Source organism: Callorhinus ursinus, unplaced genomic scaffold (genome assembly GCF_003265705.2).
Source record: "Callorhinus ursinus isolate GAN/ISIS: 27379988/994484 unplaced genomic scaffold, GSC_fseal_2.0 scaffold13, whole genome shotgun sequence".
Lineage (NCBI taxonomy): Eukaryota > Metazoa > Chordata > Mammalia > Carnivora > Otariidae > Callorhinus > Callorhinus ursinus.
In genome coordinates, this window is record NW_027397075.1 from 6,366,842 (window position 1) to 6,374,441 (window position 7,600).

The window sequence follows — 7,600 nt, forward strand, 5'->3', positions numbered from 1 at the left end:
CTTTTCCCTCTCAGTGGGCACGGTGTCACATTAAAGTTAGTAGCACGTTTTCTTAACCCATCCCACTTCTGAGCTCTTGAACATTTCATTTCAGTGGAAATGAATCATGCCCGAATATATAAGAATTAACAGTAAAGGTATTAAAATTTAATGATTTATATGAGTTTTAATTTTAAGGCATTTTCACCAAAATAGTTCTATTCTCTGGTTTGAGTTAAGAGGCTACTGGTCATCTAAGTCTACTGGTAAAACAGCTTAGCTAGAGAGGAAACCATGGGGAAAATTATGTATTTAATTTGTTTTGCAGTCTTTATTGTGTGATTATATTTAGATTGAGACTTACTATGGTGATTTCACCCCTTTTAATGGATTAAGAGTGCAGTCCTCAAGCACTTTGTGTTTGCTATAGACTTCACAAGTTACTGAGAACGGAAGCAGTCTCCATTACCAGCTTTGTTATTTCCCTGGCAAAGACACTAAATTTTAGGATCGAGAAATTTTGAAAGAATTGGATTCCTAGGAGTAATTACTATTTGTAAAACAGTTCCAGCAGACAGAACTTGTGTACAAAAAGGAGAGTTTTTTTATCAAGGCAAAATTTGCATACAGTGAAATGCACATAACTTAAGCTTACAATGAGTTTGTCGAGTGGGTACAATTATGTAGACACCCACGTCAACATACAGAACATTTTCATCACCCCAAAAAGTGCCGTTCTGTCCCTGTCCAACCCATTCCTTCTTCCAGTCAAGGTGACCACTGTTCTGTCATACATTCGTTTTGCCTGGGTTCGAACTCCACATAAATAGAATCCCTATGCACCCAACTGTCTTCTCTCAAGCAACATGTTTTCAAGATTAATTATGTTGTGTCTATCAGTAGTTTATTCTCTATCACGGAGTAACAGTCTATTTTATGAATATCCCAGAATTTTTTTTTTATCCCTCCTTGAAGGGAGATTTAATTTTGTTTCCCAATTAGGATTCTGTCATCTTGGTTACAAATACAACCTTCTTTGAATTATTGTTAGAAATGCAAATAAATCAGACAGAAAAGTTTCATCTTTTCTGTTTATCTGCTTTTATTACCAAACAGATCATTTAGTCCTCCTAAAAGGTGGTGAAATGACACGAGCTCCCTTGTGATCACTATCCTGAATGCTTTCTCCACTGCGACCCTTTGACGAGCCATGCCTGTCCACAGACTTGTGTGTTGCCAGGGCAAATTAACCGGACTCACACCTCTGCTGATCAAACTCCTTCCAACCTCAGGACCAAGTCCTATTTTTTTTTCTTGTTCAGTTGACTTTATTTAATTATGTTCATGAATAACTTTTTTTTTTTTTAAAGATTTTACTTATTTATTTGACAGAGAAAGAGACAGCGAGAGAGGGAACACAAGCAGGGGGAGTAGGAGAGGGAGAAGCAGGCTTCCCGCGGAGCAGGGAGCCCGATGCGGGGCTCGATCCCAGGACCCTGGGATCAGGACCTGAGCCGAAGGCAGACGCTTTAACGACTGAGCCACCCAGGCGCCCCATGAATAACTTTTAAAAGTTCTTTTACTGACCCTTTATTGATGACCTAGCATGATACTTATAGCGGCTACTGAAAACCTTCCTGATTTGAGTAAAGATGGGCTGAACTGTTAACGACATCCAGCAGTTCTATATGGATGTTGGTTCAAAGAACACAGTCCTCCAAGAACTTGTCAGCTGCTGATCTTCCATGCTAAGAAACAACTGGTACTGCTTATCTGTTTTACCGAAGTCTAGAAATCACTTTTCAGATTGGCCAGAATGGGACATTCCTCAAGGAATGTAATTCCTCTAGACTGAGGCTGACTGGATTACAAAATTTTCTTCTTAAGTCCTGTCCAAGGAGGGGCCGGTGTATGCCGCAAGCCTGAGTGCCCCGGTGTGCCCATGGTGCCCACCTGGCCCTACAGCTGCCGGAGACCCCCTAACTGCCCCTGGCGACTTCGCTGCTCTCCTGCTTTCTCTCCCCCAGCACCCTCCCAAGGTTCCTGGAAAAAAACAAGTCTAGTAACAATGTCTTGACTAGCCAGTTCTCCCCTGCCTGAACGCAGGTGCACTGCCTCCTTCCCTCTCACTGGCTAAGATGCACATTTCCTCTCCAATCCATTTAATTATAGTATTATCAGCTAAGAGCAAGTCTTGTGCTATTACGTGTGTGCTGGGTGCTATGCAGGTAGATGCCGTCTCATTGAAACCCTCCTTAACAATTCTGGAGAACCAGGCGCCTGGGTGGCTCACTCAGTTGGTTAAGCGACTGCCTTCGGCTCAGGTCATGATCCTGGAGTCCCGGGATCGAGTCCCACATCGGGCTCCCTGCTCAGCGGGGAGTCTGCTTCTCCCTCTGACCCTCTTCCCTCTTGTGCTCTCTGTCTCTCATTCTCTCTCTCTCAAATAAAATCTTTAAAAAAAAAAAAAATTCCGGAGAACCAGCACTCACGACAAAAGGACAAAAGGGAGGGAGCGGGGAAAGGACAGGAAGCCGAGCACTGTATTACGAGCACATGGGAAGCACAAAGACAGCTCCCGGAGGAGGGAATGAAGACAGTGGACCAGGAAGAGCCACGCTGGGAGCAAGGGTCTGTTCTCGGCGTGCCGGGCCGGCCCTGTGTGTACCCCCGGTTCTGGCGGAATGAGCAGGTCTTAACCAGGGCCGGGTAGGGCACTGACTCTGGGGAACTCTTACCACTGCTGTCCTGTGAGTTCGTGAGCCACCCGCACCTACACGGCACCCGACAATGCCGCTCACACAGCGGGTCTCACATCCGTCTCCCCCACCTCAGCTCGCCCTGTGAACTCAGCGGTGGGCGCTGGGGACCCAAAGTCACGTGAGGCTGTGGACGTTCAATATGTGGAGAAACCAAAAATGCTGCTAGAGAGACGGGGCACTGTCATTACGCTGTCCTTGGTGGTGAAAGAACTGAGACTCGGACAAATTCCCTGGGACACGGAAACACTGTCATTTATTTCATTTGCCCTCCTGGTAAAGCTGACGACACACCCACGTTCCGTCTTTCCTCTACCTCTGACACGGCTCATAATCCTTCCACCGAAACGGCTTTCTGTGAGCTCAACGTGACCCACCTGCCCAGAGCGCGGCCTTATTCAGTATGTCTTCTCAACTTCCTCAGTACGGACGTACTCCCACCCCGTTCGCATCTCCGTTCCCCCAGAGGGAGCACAGCACCCTCCCGGTTTCCTTATGCAGCCCGGACTATTTCTCAGGCTCTTGACAGTGGCTCTTTTCCTCCTGTTCCCGAACCACGGGCCTCTGCACAGCCCTGCTCCTCCCCTGTCCTACTCTGTGCACGCTCATCCATCCACAGCTGTAACCGTCCCATGACTTCCAGACTCCCTTCTTTCCTTCAAGAACCTTCTCTTCCACGGTCCAGATCCTGGATGTGCCCCTGGACTTTAAAGCTCAAAATACTGAAAAAGAATCTCATATTTTTCTTTCCAAATCCACTCCTCCTGCCTTCCCAAGTTCTATTAACACCACCACTCATGGGCGCCTGGGTGGCTCAGCTGGTTGGGCGACTGCCTTCGGCTCGGGTCATGATCCCGGAGTCCCGGGGTCGAGTCCCTGCTCGGCGGGGAGCCTGCTTCTTCCTCTGACCCTCCCCCCTCTCAGGTACTCTCTCTCTCTCATTCTCACTCTCTCAAATAAATAAATCTTTAAAAAAACAGAAAAACAAAAACACCACCACTCATGTGCCCAGGTATTCAGAATTTGGGAGTAGTCTGAATTTCCCTTCTTGTATATCCAATTTTTGGTCAAATCTTTTTCTTCCTCTTTTTTTTTTTTTTAAGTATGCAGCACAGCATGCGGCACAACACGGGGCTTGAACTCACAGCCCTGAGATCATGACCAGAGCTGAGATCAACAGTCAGACGCTCAACCGAGCCACCCAGGTGCTCCTTTGGTCAAGTCTTATACTTTGTCCTCACTGCTGTCACCCTTTCAGACTTCAGTACCTACAAGACCACAGTGGTTTCCTGTGCTCAACCACCTAAACCCTGTATCAGGCCATTCCAATGCATTATTCATTCTTTAAAGAAATACTAATTATGTCACACATGGGATAAGTGCTAGGTGCGAGGACACAGTGGTGAACATATATCATTTATCATTTTCCTACCATTAACTGGCTCTCCCCTGCCCTCTGAAAGCTTATCCTCAAAACGGGAGAGCCAATTACAGGGCAAGAACTGCAGAGGTGGCAGTGTTCCAGGAAGAAGTTAGGGCCCGTGGCAAGGTATGTAGAAGGTGTGGAGCTGAAAGCAGGATCTACAAGGAGTGAGGGGCAGTGTGTGAAGTCGGAGATGTAGAAGGGAGGCACCGGATGAAGCCTGCCTGACGTGTGGACGACCGTGTAATTTACTGTTCAAACGAAGACACCTTTTTTCAGGACAAATACTAAAGCAGCTAGGATACCAGATAACAGATGCCAGCTCAGATATATGTAAGGCGCCTGGAGGAATCTGTACCTTATCCTCAGGACAATGATAATGCCATGAAGGTGGTCAAGCATGATTGGCTTTGACAGGGTCAGATCTGCACGTTATGAAGATCGCTGAAGGGGGCAGAGAATGGACTACAAGTTGCACAAGTGGAGACCAGAAGACGAGATAGGATAGTCTGGGGAAAACAGGATGCCGGCTTGCACTACAAGATGGCAGGGTTAGAAAGAATTAGATAAATACGAGAGACATTTAAAATATAAATTATTGGGCGCCTGGGTGGCTCAGTTGGTTAAGCGACTGCCTTCGGCTCAGGTCATGATCCTGGAGTCCCGGGATCGAGTCCCACATCGGGCTCCCTGCTCGGCGGGGAGTCTGCTTCTCCCTCTGACCCTCCCCCCTCTCATGCTCTCTATCTCATTCTCTCTCTCAAATAAATAAAATATCTTTAAAAAAAATAAAATAAAAATAAAATATAAATTATTCCATGTAAAAGGAATAAACAAGCCTTTGCTGTTGACCATGTGTGGAGAAGAGTTAAGGATGACTGGGGCAACGAGGTGGCTGGTGGTGCCAACAACTGAGACACAGAACACAGGACATACAGGTCCGTGGGGAAGACAATGAGTTGCTGTGGGACCTGGTAGGTGTGAGGTCCTCCTAGGACTTGACACAGTTGATAGGTTTGAAGACAGAAGGTCTACAAATTCCCATTAGTTATCTATGGTGGATAACAAATTACCCCAAATTTAGTGGCTTAAAATAACAAACAGTATCTCGGTTTCTATGGGTCAGGAGGCAGCATGGCTAGATGGTTCTGGCTGAGGGTCTCTCAAGTCTGTGGTCGGGGTGCCTGGGTGACTCAGTTAAGCAGTTGCCTTCAGCTCAGGTCATGATCTCAGGGTCCTGGGACCAAGCCCTGCATTGGCTCCCTGCCAGGGAGTCTGCTTTTCCCTCTCCCTCTGCCTGCCCCCCACTCAACTCATTCTCTCTCTCTCCCTCAAATAAATAAAATCTTAAAGAAAAAAAAAGTTTGTGGTCATCTCAAGGTTCGACTCTTTGAGGATCCACTTCCGTGCCCACTCCCGTGGTTGCAGCAGGCCAAGCAGCCTCAGGACATGGCAGCTGGCTTCACCCAAAGCAAATACTCTGAACAGAAGGAAAGAGGGAGGGGTGCCTGCGTGGCTCAGTCCGTTAGGCATCTGCCTCCGGTTCGGGTCCTGGGATCCAGCCCTGCATCGGGCTCCCTGCTCAGCAGGGAGTCTGCTTCTCCCTCTCCCTCTGCCCCTCCCTCCTGCTCATTCTCTCTCTCTCCCTCAAATAAATAAATAAAATCATTAAAATAAAAAAAAAAGTAAAGGGAGGGAGGGGGAGAGAGAGATGCGGGGGGAAAAAATACTCAAGGTGGAAACTACAGTCAGCTGTGTCCTACCTGATAGAAGCAAGTCACACTCGGGGAAGGGAATGAAGCGCCATCACTTAAATATCCAAGAATCTGTAGGCACGTGTCCAATTTTTTTTTATCACAATATCACAGCCAGATTATGAACTTTCCCAGAGCCCAGTGATGAATTAGGCCACGTTCTCTTCCTCCCCACCACCAGTTCAAAAACCGTATACCTACACATCTCTCCAAGGTACATATCAACCTTCCGCCTGATAATGAATGAATTCCCTAACCTACCGCTCTAGCCTCATCTCCCACCCTCCCCTCTGCATGTCCCTGCTCCAGCCACTTACTCCTTGCAAACACGACTGTGCTCCTCTATCTGAAGTCACGCCTTGCCTTTGGTCTAGAAGTCTGGTTCTCAGACTTGAATTCAAAAGACACATGTGACTCCCCCAATGCTCTTCTCAGAACACTAGAAAACGCTGATACACGAGGCCTAACACAACAATTCAGAATACTGTGCTAAAAGGAATTCCCTCTGACACGAAATTCTAGAACAGACGAGTGAGGGTAGGTGCCAAGGTTTAAGAACATTTCTTCCACAAGTTGATTACTGACAAAGTCACTATCAGAGACCAGCAGCAGAACACGCCTTCCTCCAGCCATGGCAATATGGAAGGAGCATTTTGGGGAAACAACATACACAAAAGCCTCCTACTCCCATTCTTTCAGGTCTCAAAAATGTCCATAGCTAGTTGCAAAAAGGCTAGAATCACCTTGCATGTCCATCACAACGCTCCTAAATAAACTGTTTATCTACACGATAGAAGGCGTTTTTAAAGATGAGGCAGAGCACTAGGTACCGACTTGACAATCTCCAACATACATGCATTCGGAGCAAAAGACAACTTACAGAACAGTGGGTATATTAGACTACTATTTGCTTTCCAAAAAAGATGATTAATGGGCGCCTGGGGGGCTCAGTCGGTTAAGCGTCTGCCTTCAGCTCAGATCATGATCCCAGGGTCCTGGGGTCGAGCCCCACACTGGGCTCCCTGCTCGCAGGAAGCCTGCTTCTCCCTCTCCCTCTGCCTGCCGCTCCCCCTGCTCGTGCTCTCTTACCAAATAAATAAATACAATCTTAAAAAGAAAAGATTAAGTTTAAGCCCACGCATCCATAAAGAGGAAAAAGGATGAGTACTTTCTAAACGTGCCTGGACCATCCCTGCAAGGCTCCAGGACAACAGGTAGCAGCGGGGACCTCGGGGGACGCGGGCAGGGAGGGGACTCTACCTTTTCCGGCCGCGGGTTATTCCAGCCTGCACGCTTCGGGGTACCCGCGCTGACCTCCCGCCTCTCTCAGACCCGAGGCCCACGAAAGACCGGCGCCGACTCAACGGCTCGCGTCCCCGCACCCCGGCCTCCGAAGGGGCGGCGGCGGGCCGGCGCCGGTGGGTGGCAGGCCAGGCCTCGCGCTCTCCCCAAGCCCCTCCCCGCCTCCAGGCGCTCGCTCGATTCCCTCCGTGCGGAATGAGAGCCAGGAATCGCCAGGCTGCTCCCGCGCCTCACACAAGAGACTCGGACCGCAGGCGCAGGATCCGACTCGGTTCACTCACGCCGCCAAAATCCCGCGGCTGTGACGTCCTGGGGCACACCCCCGCGCTCCCGGACGTGACGCGAGAGCCCGGTCCCGCCCCCCAACTTCCGGCTACGGGCCT